Genomic DNA, 14,187 nt, shown 5'->3' on the forward strand with positions numbered 1-14,187 from the left:
CTTCATTTTACAACTCTGACAGAGAGGCCCCCCAACTGACCAGGAATGACCCACAGGTAGGGACAGCTCTATGCCCCTATTCAGCTGGAAGAAGTTACAGAAGATGAGACCATCCTCCTTCAACAACCTTAATGACAGAAGAGTCTAAACTGTTCAGGGGCACACGAGGAGGGAGGAGAAAGCCAGCTGAGCACCAAGCAGGAGCTGGCACACAACAAAGACCCCACCCCCAACATGTGATATGAGTGACATCCCTCAGGTGCTCTCACTGCCCTAAAATAAGGAAAGGAAAAAACAGATTCGCCACAAATAGAGATCAAAACCCTGCAAGACCAGAGTCTTCCTCAATTTATAAAAGTCCTCATGATTCTCAAGGAAGAGACTTTCTTAACAAGAGGCTAGCTTTCATCCAGAGACCCATAACTCCGTTTCCTAAGGCTCTAAATCCCCCTCCCTTTCATCACACTAAGGAAGGCTGAGGCAGAAGGAAATGTCAAGAAAATGAAATTTCTATTCAAACTTGCAGTCCCTTGAGAAGGACTTGTGAGAGGAGGAAAGTAATATTCCTCCAGGAAGCTCCCAACTATCTTTCTATTAATGCCTTCCTAGTAGGAAAAACTACCTTCATTTGACAAGAGCAAAGTCTCTTGTATCCTGTGTGTCCTCTGTCCTACTGCAACATTCTTGCAAAATATCCCTTTTGCCTGACCACCCCCAACCCCATCATAGAGTCAGCCTCCCATCATGACCCCAATATAGCACAGAAATCTGAATAGTTTTATTTCTGGAATGAAATGCACCTCAGGTCAAACCATCGCCCGAGTGTCTGTAAAAGTCACTGTCTTGAACACGACTCACCGATATAGTTTGAAACTCAAATATCTAAAACTTAATCAGCAGTTGACATGGATGTGAAGCTACCATGTAGAAAAATCTATCTGAATTCCAGAAAGTAACATGGCACATGACTACAAGTGGCATGCAGAGGTTGATGCAGAGACAATTCCTGAGGAAAGGGGCTAGAATTTGTATGTTGAGTCAGGAAGGTAGGAACATGAGTGAGCAGTCCTTCCACAGTCCCTCCTGTTTTGGCCATTAGCAGAGGGTTCACCCTGCACAGGAACCCGGCCAATGCTGGGGCACAGGAGGGAGATTTCTCACGTACCTCAACTCATTCCATGTGTGTTATGTCCTGGGAAGAGAAACCTTGTATTTACAGACAATGTGGAAGAACCTTCAGCCACGTGTCCCCAGTTCAAATGACATCAGAACTCGTTCATCCTGGATTGCACCACACACATCTCCCCAGTGTGGGTGAGCCTTTTGTCGGGGCTCTAACCTTGGGAGACACAAGAGAACTCACCCTTCTGAGAAAAGTAGACATGATACACATGGGGGAAACAATTCTAGGCCAGGGCTCACTTCTGCACACAGCAAAACCACGGGAGATGCACCTTAGGGATGTAACAAGGGTGGGAGACACTTCATTCAGAAAGCTCTGTTCATATTTTTCCTCATGACCTCACATGGGTTAGAAGACATGTGGTGGCATTGCTGTACCAGAGCCCACAGCAACATGCATCCCTTCGAGGCCATGGGCACGTTGCCACAGACAGAAACTGGTTGAATCCATCTTCAAGGGAAAGCATTTAGTACAACCATACCCTTAGCCAGCATCTGAGGAGCCACACCAGTGGGAACCCCGACAAACGTGGTCAACGTGGAAGAGCTGTTAGATACAGCTCTCACATTTGGAGACACCAGACAACTCAGACCAGGGAAACCTGTGTCTGTCATTACTGGAGTCCTGCCTGTACCCAGAGTGCCCACCTTTCTCACCACCACAGAAATCAGAGAGTAAAAACCCTGTGACTCCAATCACTGAGGCAGAGACTTCTGCCAGATGTGGTCACTTTCCCAACACCAGAGAACTCACACAGGGAGAACGACTAACACTATGTATTCGTGGAAGAAGCTTCAGCTGGGGCTCAGGCCTGAGCTCCTGCTACCATCTTAGAGAGCAGATCATCCCTCATACAGAAGCGAAGGTGCAGGGACCTCCTGGGACACCCTGCATCATTGCTGCTGCTGAATGCTGATGAAATCAATGTGGGAATCCCATTCCTCATGGAGCCAACACGTGAAGGACCTGGGAGGATTCACACAAAAGAAAGTTTTCCTGGAGTGATGAGGAAAGGAATGTTCTCAGGTATTCCTTCTTCCTTAGCCAACTATGACACCCTCACACCGAGGAAACACTTTTCCCAGTGCACAGGGGGGAAATTCTTCCCCAGACACTCACATCAGAAAATCACTGGGCAAATACCTCCCAAGGAATTTATTAGGGTGAAAACGAGATAAAAACTCATACACTGACAATTTTTCACTGCAAACACATACAACTGAGTCACATTCTGAGGGATGCTGAATGTAGTATTTCAGTAACCAATAGCTAGAAATAAAGCAAATCTGCTCCCATTTATCAGTACTTGCATAAAGACCAGTATCACTGAAAAGGAGGGGTCTCACAACCATGCACACTGTGCCAGTTAAGATCGGGGGGACTTTTCCTTTACTAGCTCTCACAAATGACACTGGTACTGTCTCTTGGTAGGAAGTTTGACACATATATACACTGCCTGGGATCCATAATAACTTCAACTGAAGGGTTAACTTAGAATCTTAGAACACAAGGAGATTGATGTATGTTCACGAAAACATTAATCTATTGATGTATGCAGATTTCAAGGATGAATGGCAACAAGACTCAACAAACACATGGTTTGTGATCTACCTCTCATGTATCCTTATCCATTCTACTAATATTGTCCTCATAAATTGGAAAGGATTTATAAATTAATTACATGATTAGAAATATTTCTATTTTCTTTACTTATTTGAGAGTGAGAGAGCTAGAGAGGGAGCAAGAATATTCCAGGTTGGGGAGAACAATATGGTGGATGGCGAGGAGCCGGAGAAGAAAAGAAGGAGAATAGAGGAGTTGCTGGCTGAGAAAATGGCTGTTGATGGTGGGTGTGGGGACACTGAAGACTGGGAAGGTCGCTGGAACCATGTAAAGAAGTTCTTCATGCGATCTAGACCCTTCACACACCCTGATTTCGAATCGAGCACTGAATCTTTCCAGTTTTTGTTAGATACATGTAAAGTTCGAGTCATTGGAGCTGGTGGCTTAGGATGTGAGCTCCTGAAAAATCTGGTGTTGTCTGGTTTTAGACAGATTCATGTTATATACATGGACACTATAGATGCTTCCAATCTAAATAGACAGTTTTTATTTAGGCCCAAAGATGTTGGAAGACCTAAGGCTGAAGTTACTGCAGAATTTCTAAATGACAGAGTTCCTAACTGCAATGTAGTTCCACATTGCAACAAGATTCAGGATTTTAATGACACTTTCTATTGACAATTTCATATAATTGTATGTGCACTGCACTCTATCATAGCCAGAAGAGGGATAAATGGTATGCTGATATCCCTTCTGAATTATGAAGATGGTGTATTAGATCCAAGATCCATTGTCCCTTTAATAGATGGGGGGACAGAGGTTTTAAAGGAAATGCCCAGGTGATTCTGCCTGGAATGACTGCTTGTATTGAATGCACACTAGAACTGTATCCTCCACAGGTTAATTTTCCCATGTGCACCATTGCGTCTATGCCCAGGCTACCAGAACACTGTATTGAGTATGTAAGGATACTGCAATGGCCTAAGGAGCAGCCTTTTGGAGAAGGAATTCCATTAGATGGAGATGATTCTGATCATATTCAGTGGATTTTCTAAAAGTCCCTCGAGAGGGCATCACAATATAATATTAGGGGTGTGACCTATAGACTCACTCAAGGAGAAGTAAAACGAATAATTCCTGCAGTAGCTTCTACAAATGCGGTCATAGCAGCTGTGTGTGCCACTGAGGTTTTTTAAATAACCACAAGTGCATATATTCCTCTTAATAATTACTTGGTATTCAATGATGTAGATGGACTGACTATACACATACACATTTGAAGCAGAGAGAAAGGAAAACTGCTCAGCTTATAGTCAGCTTCCTCAAAGTATTCAGTTTTCTGTCTGATAAACTACAGGAGGTTTTGGATTATTTAACTAATAGTGCTTCTCTGCAGAAGAAATCTCCAGCCATCACAGCTACATTAGAGGGAAAAAATAGAACATTTTACCTACAGTCAGTAACATCTATTGAAGAATGAACAAGGCCAAATCTCTCCAAAACGTTGAAAGAATTGGGACTCGTTGATGGGCAAGAACTGGCAGATGCTGATGTCACCACACCACAGACTGTACTATTCATACTTCATTTTACTTCTTAAGGAAAATAAACTTGTACATAATAGAAAACTCATGGAAATATATTACGTGGATGATAAGACATTTAATGTCATTTTTAGCATTAGTGTTGCTGGAATTTGACTTTTATATAATGAACCACTCTTTTTAAAAATTTACAACTTCCCCTTGAAGACAGAATTTTGGGGTTGGTACTTGTAAGCATTTTCATTATAATATGGGAAATGATGCTTGGAGAGAGAGAATAAACAAATGTATTGCTTCTTTCAAAAGAAGAGGCAAGCGCTCTCTTGTATCTGACTTTTGTTACTGTGGTCTAAGAATGCATTCCTCAGTTTTCATTTGATCACCCACATAAACAAAAGATGTCCCTCTAAAGAAAAAAAAATTAAGTTTTAAATGACCTTGACTATTACACCCTGACATCTAGAACATGTTGAACATAGCCCATTTCTTGCTTGATTTAATACTCATTTAATTGTGGTTGTCCAAATAAATATTAATTATTGCAAAGGTTACCTTGTCTATAATAATTTGTAAATGGTATTATAGCTGAATACCTGTGCATGGATATGGGAACTATTTTCATGTTTACTTGTAGTGCCATAGAGGCCAGTATGCACAATATTAAAGCCAAGACGTGGATATTTAAAAGAATTTAATGCTCAGGCAATTATCACTGATGCTTTCACACCATTTATTAATAAAATCATATATTGTATTAAAAAAAAAGAATAGTCCAGGTTGGGCAGCAGAGAAGAGGGAGAGGAAGTAGGCTTCATATTGAGAAGGGTGTCCAATGCAGGGCCTGATCCTCCAGGATCCAGAGATCCTGACCTCAGCCAAAGGCAGATGCTTAACGAACTGTGCCACCCCAGTACTTGCAAATTAATTAAATCTTTTAGAGTGGTCCTGATTTTGAAGAATTGTGTGTATCAGGACAGGAATTAAACTGTAATTTTCAGATTCAGGCAGTGACATCTTCCTCCCCCTCTATGAGAATTTGGTAGCCAGCTGCTTTTCTCCACCACCAAGAATTGCTCCTTATTTCTTGGCCTGAGAATGTGTAAGACCACTGCCGATAAGGAAACAGTCCGCGATTTAGAAGATTTAGAACAGGAGGGGATATGTATGCTACCTTCCATAAACACAAAGCACATCCAGGAATGCCTGTATGTTTCTTTTATTTAAGGGACAAACTTGATTTAGGCTCAGGTCCTGATATCAGGGTTGTCAGATTGAGTCCGTGACATGTGTCATGCTCTGCACCACGGATGGAACCTGCGTAAAGGTCTCTCTCTCTCCCTTCATACCTCCCCTTCCAATCTTGGCTACCAGAAGTTCCACAATGTCTATGCCAGACTAAAGGAGGAGTGTGTAGGACAAGAGGTGATCCAGACATCAATCACCATTGGCAACTAGTGACAGGAAAATAAATAAACTTCCTGCTGCTCCCAGAACCAAACAGAAGACTTGCAGAAATCATATTACAACTGCATTTCACATGACCTCTTAGCAATGCTTACTTCTCCTAGAATCTTCATATTAGAAATATGTTCCCATTCATCTACCCTGAATCTTCAGTGATATGGAATTCCTACAGGAGATTTGCAAACACTCTACCTCCTCATGTCTTCTCTACTCTATGTGAGTGACCTTCTTACTGACCCTCTTGATTTTGGCTGAGATGATGATTCCGGGTTGTGAGATCAAGCCCTGCAAAGTGTGCGGCGCCTGCCCGGTGTCTCCCTCTCTCTCTCTCTCTCTCGCACCTTCCCCTCAAAAAAAAAAAAAAAAAGACGAGCAAAACAAAAACAAAAACAAAAAACGGCACGTCCACTCAGAGATCCATTTGTAAAGATGCCTGATATTTTTTACTCTAGTTTACTGGCCCTAAAAAGAATGTGTTGACAGAGAACACTTTTGGAGAGAATGTCTATTTATAAAATAACCCTGCAATAATTCTGGATTCTGCTAACAGAAGCAAACTGTAGTTCAGGTGTTTTTTTTTTTTTTTTTTTTTTGGAGAAGGGACTTGCAGAACCTTCTCCATATGTGCCACAAAGCAATTTTCCCCAAGCAACAAATTCTAGTTATTCTGGCTAATGGTACATCTCCAATTTAATCGAAAAGAAGAAGGTATCTTTCCCTCCGGAAGAAAGACAGAAGCCAGCAAAAGAGGCACCCAAGTCACACCATGAACCTCAATTCAGACAGAAAGTTCAGAACCAGGACAACTTACTGCTGTTATGTACATCCACCATGGAGATGACAGGGGTCACACTCCTGTACGTGTTGCACTAGAATCTGCACTGAAGAGACAGAGGCCAGATGCATTGGATGCTGCCAAGGAGGCCAAGTCACCTGAGCCTCGAAGCACCACCGGAAAAAACACAGAGAACGTTTAGCTGAGGTTTCAGAACCCATATTCAGGAAGACACAATGTCATACAAAACTGAAAGCATGCTCCTCCCTTCCAGCAGAGAGCACAAGCTCAAAGAGGCCAAAACCACAGGATCTCGGAATTTGTGAAAGACTTAGCATTGCTGCTGGCAGACCTTCAAATAATGCATGCATGGTAAGTTGGCTACCAGGAGTTCCATGATATCTATGCCAGTCCCAAGCAGGAGGATGTGGGCCAGGAGATGGCCCAGAGGTCAATCATCATTTGCAATTAGTGACGAGAGTCTAAAGAAAGTTCCTGCTGATCTGAGAACCCGAACAGAAGATCTGCAGAAACCCTCTTTCAACTGCATTTTGCATGACCGTCCTAGGGTTGCTTACTTCTCCTTGAATCTTTTTTAACCTTTGACATGCGTTCTCATTAATCTACCCAGTGTCTCCCATAGGAGATATGCATATACTCTACCTTCTCAATGTCTTTTCTACTCTCCATGAGTGACTCTGTTAGACTTTCTTTCTCTTTTCACAACTCTTTTTGGCTGAAATGAGCCTCTGGTCTTTCCTTTCTAAGACATGCGTCTCATGGACCCTGGAACTTAAAAAAAAGGAAAAAAAAAGGAAGAAAAAAGCCAACAACTAATCACCACCCAATATGAACGTAACCTATACCTTGGAGATTGAAGTTGTTTCACTCCTAACCAGTGACTATGCTATTGACCCAAAGGGCCAGCCCTCCAGCAACTTCCTTCTAGAGGATTCTGGGACAATTTGGGGTATAGTTCTGATAGGATTTTCCCAATAAGAAAGCACTGCCTGCCTCCAAACCTGATTGCAAACTAAATAGATTCAGAGCTTCACGGGACCCACTGTGAGGCAAAGAAATGCCTGGTGGTGGTGGCAGCGGGTGCCAGTCCACACGGCTGATGGATTTCAGTTCAACGGATTTGGGATGGTTTCTTAGATGCAAGAAGGCAGCCGCAAACACACTTGGTTTATTAGCATCTATTCTAACTAAGCCTGGAAGGCATAGTGATGGACCATTTCATCCAGATTTTGAAACCCTGATGTGTTGGGAACTTTTCATGAGGAATCTCTAGAGTTAAATTTCAGTAGTGTCCAACCCAAAGCTAAGCACGATACTCCCATCAGACTTGACTGCAATACCTTTCGATTTTGGTTGATTCCTCTACTCAAGGTCCCCCAAATATCCTGAGTTTCCTATAACTGCCAACAAATAACTTTCCCTAGTCATCTGGCAAGGCTTCTGGGCACTGTGTCATCGAAGTGTGAGGCTTTGATTGCCAAGGGGCTCCACAAAGCCACCCTTAATTCCTGAAAATTGTCTGGTCATTATCTGACTCTATACACATTACTCTCAAATTGGACATTTCACTCAAACCATTGGTAAAATAACCAATGTTTCCAGCAGTGTACTGTTACAAGAAAAAGGCATTTGTGCTGAACTTACGTCAATAATCCTAAGTAACTTGGAAGAAAGAATCCTTCCTGACAGATTCTGAATGATGGAGGATTCAGGGAGGGAGAGAAGTTAAATGCTCCCATTTGCTCACACAGAAATATTTCATCACATTTCTGTAGATCATGGATACTTTCAGATCCAGAAATACAGATACATGGATACAGATACAGATACAGATACATGGATAATTTCCCTCAATCTGGAAGAAGAAACATTAAAGAACCAGCAATGTTTCAAACAAGAGTCACAAAGGTAGACTCATCTCCCTCAACTCATTCAGTCCCCCCTTATTAATTCTTGTTCGGCTTGAATGCAGCTTTTCCATGAGTTCTGCAAATCTGTATACATTTGAGTTTGAGGATTTTCACGATCAGATACTAAGACCCCATGAGGCACATCATCATGTAAAGTCACAGGCATTTAGTGGTAGAGTAGGAATGAAAGGCCTGTGGACACACGATTAATGAGATATATTTCCACCAAACATTGAAAGCAAGGCATCAGCATGGAGGCAGAGAGGCCACAAGACCAGCATCCTGCTCCCTAGGGCATAGTGTGTCCATGAGTTTCCATATCTCCAAGCCAAACACACTCATGTCTTCTGAGCTAAGGGTTCTGCTTCTAGAATTTTCTCCCAAGGAGAAAACCAGAGGGGTTGTGAAGGATTTGAAACAGTGTTCATGGAGGCTTCCTGGATGATGACAAAACCCTGCAGCCCACCGTCCTACCCGAGGCCCACAAAACTGTACAGTGCCCACTTTGCATCCACCATGGTCAGGCAGGTCTAGCCCTTTCTCCCCCGGTTGCACAGCACACCCTCTCCTGGTGTCCACCAGGACACTCAGCCTCTGTGTTCCATGTCCTTGATGGATCTCCTTGGAAGGTGGTAACCTGCATAGGGGTGGAAGGAGCAAATATACTCATTCCCACCCTTTATACCTCTTTGCACTCATCCAAGGTTTGTGCAGGGGGAGCAGAGCTGTGGGGACATTCAGACAGGGTTCTTCTTCTATGGAGCTTCCAAGAATCCACTTGCACAGAGCCTGAGCCTTAGCACTTAGCAGGATATTTTGGTCTCTAACCCCACCACCCACCCCAGCCACAAGGCAGTATTCCACATGCCAGCCTCCTGAGAAAGAACTCCTGCACCCTAGCTAGCTTCCCTCCATCCAACGCCCAAGTGCTGACCTAGGCATTCGATAGGAGACTGGATTAGGAGACACACACACTGTAACCATGTGCCTGATTGCATGTCACACCACACCTTCTACTTCAGTGTTGTGGTGATGTCAGAATTCCCGCTGTGTGCTTTTTTCACTGACACATGCCAACCCTCCAATGTGTCACAGAGTATAGAGCTGGGCTTCAGACCCCTGTGATCTGGCTGTCTGATGCAGCTGCCTGGGCCTGCCCACCTCCCTCCCTGCCTCCAGTCCTTTCCTATGAGCATCTGCCTAGGCCTTGCGACTCTGGCTCTGCTCCAGTGCCCCAGATCCTGGTTGCAGGCCATCAACAGGCAGTTGAGGAGCCACAGACTCTGGCTTGCTGGCCCTGTGCTCCCCTCAACCCAACCAACATGGTGACCAATGTGGACCCAAGTGCCAGATAAGACTGCAGCCCCTGCCTTCCTGCTCAATCTCAGGGGGCACTTCTGAAGCAAGGCACGTCAGACCCAAATACCTGCTCCCAGCACCCTCCCCACCAGCCGAATAACCCCTAGGGACAGATGTATAGGGAAGCCAACATATTATACACTCCAGGCATTGCATATCACTCAGCCTCTCATGGTACGCAGGTGGGTCAAAGGAGGATTCAGCACAACAGCACAAACAACATGAGTAGTGAGCAAATGTGCTACTCCCGGGGCAGAAACATTTCAAGATACCCTGCAAATGGCCTGGTTGTCAGCCTACCTGTGATCCAGTAAGAGCCCCACTCTGACACTGATGAGCCAGCCACAGACCAAGAATACCTCTGCAGGTAAATGGGCTCAAATATATCCTGGATCCTTTCATTTTGTTGTTTTCATTTTGCTCCAATGTCCAGGGAGATATCTCTGGGGCATGGATGGGGCTCTCCATTCAAGAGCACAGGATGTTAATGAGCAATATGTTCCCCTCAACACAAGTCCTGAGATAGGCCAGGTCAAACTACTACCCATGGGTTACTGTGTGACCTCAGCAGGGCCAAAGCACAGCATGCTCCCTCGATGTGGAGAGAACAGGGATGTAGTTCCTGTGCCTCACATTTGGAATCCAGAACTCTAAGGGAACTATGCATGTGGGCTGTTTGTATCACAGAAACTGGCAGGCATCGCACTGCCCTGAAAGCCACCCAGGCTCCTGGAGGCCTCAGAGTGGGGTTTCAGTAGCTGCTCTGCATTCCAGATCGCTCCTGCTCTGTCCTGACATCAACCTAACCTGGAACCCCTGTGGTACCTCCAAGGTTGGGTGGCATAAAAATGGCCTACAGTAGTTGGGGTGGCCCTGGGAAGGGAAACCACTGAGGCAAATCCCAAAATGAGGCTGGAGGACATATTAGGGGCTCACTGATATGGGAACCCACAGCATATTGCTGTGGGAACAGGGATCCCAGAGTCTGTGGAGGGTGTTCACATCACTGCCTCAACAGCTGTGTCCCACTCGAATGGCTGACTCTGTCTGTGCCCCACATCTTCCATAGAAGTGGACATCACAGCACTTTGTACCCCAGCGTTTGTAGAGGAGAAACCAAGAAAATGAACAATAAAAGCACCTCACCACTGCTTGGAAGAGAAGCAGCATCCATGAAGACATATCTCCCTAGGATTGCTTTGTAGAAAACGTGTTTTGGAACCCCTGGCTCAGCTGGTCATGTCGTTTTGAACATCATAGAAAAAGCACCTGGCTTCAGGGAGCCTACCTCCAACATGGTGACTCAGAGCCATACTGATCCAATTACAAAACCTCCTCTCCAGGGACATTCCTGACTGTCTGGTAAATATCGGGCTGTGTAGACACACTACCCTGCAAGCTCTGCCCCAGGAAGCTGTGGACCCAGCAAGTTTGTGGCTCCCAATTGGGCCCAGCTGTCCTCCCCATGTCACCAGGACAGTGGACCTGGGCCCCTGGCCTTACCTCACTTGTCAGTGGTGATGAGAGTGGCCTCTAGGAGTTTCCCAGCCCTGCCTCATCTTGGTCATCAGTCTGAATATGTATGCTGAATCTGGGGCCAGCTATGTGGCTGAGAATTGCCTCAACATGGCACCCATCTCCACTGTGGTGAACGTGCTGGTGTTGCTGTTGGCTAGGCAGTAGAGGATCTGATACACTGTGGGTGGGACAGGAGGGCCACACATTAGTCTTATCACCACCTCGGACCCCACATTCCCACCACCCCACCCCAACACTCTGCCATGTTTCCACCACTTCCTTCCTCCTCTGCCAGCATCTGAGAGAAATGGCACAGCCACAGTGGCAGATGAAGCCTCTGAGTGCTGGGCTCCCATGACTCTCATTCCTCTTCATCCAGCCCACCACCAAAATGTGGAAACAGTTTCATCTTTAGTGATTCAATACTTACATAAAACACTAGTACTCATCATATCAGCAATTTAAAACCTCCCAAAAAACCAAGTTCCAGAACCAGAAGCCTTTCATGGTAAATTCTCCCATTCAGGGGAGGATTCATAGCAGTCATTTGCCCACTTTTCAAAAAACTAGAAGAGAAAGCTTCTAAACTCATTTGCTGAGGCCAACATAACCCTAATGCAAAAATGAGGACCCTCCCAAGAAATGCGTCTTACAGTCCAATATCCCTGATGACCATAAATACAAAAATGTTCAACAAAATACTAGCAACTCAAGTTCACCAATATGCTGAGGAAATCATATACTATGATCAAGTAGGATCTTGCAGGAATGCAATCATGCTTTAGAGGTGCACATTGATCAAAGTGATACAGCACATTAAGAAAATAAAGAATAAAAATGATGTTATTTTGAGATGCAGGGAAGCATTTGACATACTTTAATATCCGTTTGCAATCAAAATTCTCAACAGTGTGTGTAGACCAGGAACATACCTCAACACTGAAGAGGCCATATGGGGTGCCTGGGTGGCTCAGTGGGTTAAAGCCTCTGCCTTAAGCTCAGGTCATTATCCCATCGTCCTGGGATCGAGCCCTGCATCTGACTCTCTGCTCAGCAGGGAGCCTGCTTCCTCCTCTCTCTGCCTCTCTGACTACTTGTGATCTCTCTCTCTCTCTATCAGATAAATAAATAAAATCTTTTATAAAAAGGCCATATATGACAACCACACAGATTACTTCACATCTGATAGTGAAAAGTTTTAGCTGTTTCTATTTCCTCTAAGATCGCCTAAGTTAGGAACATTACTGATCTTTCCTTGCCACCTTTGCTGAACACAATATTGAGAATCCAAGGCAGAACAACTATACAAGAAGATAATCAGAAGGCATCAACACTGGAAAGAAAGAAGTAAAATGGCCACTAGTTGGAGATGATATAGAATATAAGGAAAACCTCAAAGAAGCCAGTGAAAAATTGTTCAAACTATGACTAAATTCAGTAAAGGGGCAGGATACAATATCACTACCCCAAAATCTGCTGTGTTTCTATATGCTAATAATGAATCATCAGAAAATAAATTAGAAAGATCATCCCACCTGAAGTTGCATGAAAAAGAATAAAATACCCAGGAATATACTTCACCAAGAGGTAAAATCTTCTATGATGAAAACGACAAGATGGTAAGGAAATAAATTGAAGGCAACACACATAAACCAAGAGACACCGCATATTCATGGGTGAGCAAAATGGTAAAATGCCCATACTTCCCTAAAACATCTACAATTTCATTGCAATTCCTGCCAAAATTCTAAGGACATTTTTCACAGAAAGAGAAAAAAGTTTCGAAAAATTTGTATGATGCCACAAAATACTCTGAACACCAGAGCAATCTAGAGAAAGAACCACCATACTAAAGGCATTGTGTTTGCTCATTTCAGACTAATGACAAAGATAGAGTAATCAAAACAATCTAACACTGTCATAAAAACAGACACACACATCACCAGAAGACAGGAAACATCCCAGAAGTAAACACAGACATCTATGACCCGGGACCTTATGACAAAGGAACTAAGAATAAACAAGGGGGAAAAACAGTCTCTTTCATCATTGGTGCTGGGAATACTGGAGATCCACATGCAAAAGAACAAAACGGCACCATTCTCTTACACCATACACAAAAATTAACTAAAAATGGGTCAAACAATTGAATATAAGTCCTGGAACTATAAAACCTGTAGTAGAAAACACAGGGTTTGGAAAGGTCCTTGACAAAAGGTCTCAGTAGTGGTGTTTTTAAGCAGAGACCAAAGTGAAAACAAACAAAGAAGCAAAGTGTGGGCCTACATCTAACTATTAAACATCCAAAAAAACAAAGGAAACCATCAACAAAATAAAACGGTAACCTAAGGTAAAACATTTGTAAATTATATATCCGATAAGGGGTTAATATTCAAAATACAAAGAACTCATGCAACTCAACAACCAAACTAAACAAAACACACAAAATCACCCGAAACAACAAAAAACCCACAAGTTATTGAGTTTATCAAGATATGTTCCAAACAGACATTTTCCTAAAGAAGACATACAGATGGTCTACATGAACATGAAAAGATGCTCATCATTAATAATCAGGGAAATGCAAATCAAACCAGAATGAGGCACTACTTAACACCTGTCAGAAGGGCCATTTTAAAAAAAACAGAAGGGATAGCAAGTTTTGGTGAATATGTGGAGTAGAGGAAAACTCTAGTGCACCACTATGGGGAGTATATATGGGTGCGGCCACTATGGAAAACAGTAAAGAAGTTCCTCAAAAAAATGAGAAAGAGAGCAACCAAAGGAGCCAGAAATTCCCTTTCTGAGTATCTGAAGGGAATGAAAACACTAATTCACAAAAGTATATTC

General features: G+C 43.6%; 1 pseudogene; it reads left to right on the forward strand.

Annotated features, from left to right (window-relative positions):
* Positions 1–2,953: 2,953 nt before the first annotated feature.
* On the forward strand, positions 2,954–4,384 carry LOC122903980 (annotated as a pseudogene).
* Positions 4,385–14,187: the final 9,803 nt, after the last annotated feature.

This window comes from Neovison vison, chromosome 4 (assembly GCF_020171115.1).
Source record: "Neovison vison isolate M4711 chromosome 4, ASM_NN_V1, whole genome shotgun sequence".
Lineage (NCBI taxonomy): Eukaryota > Metazoa > Chordata > Mammalia > Carnivora > Mustelidae > Neogale > Neogale vison.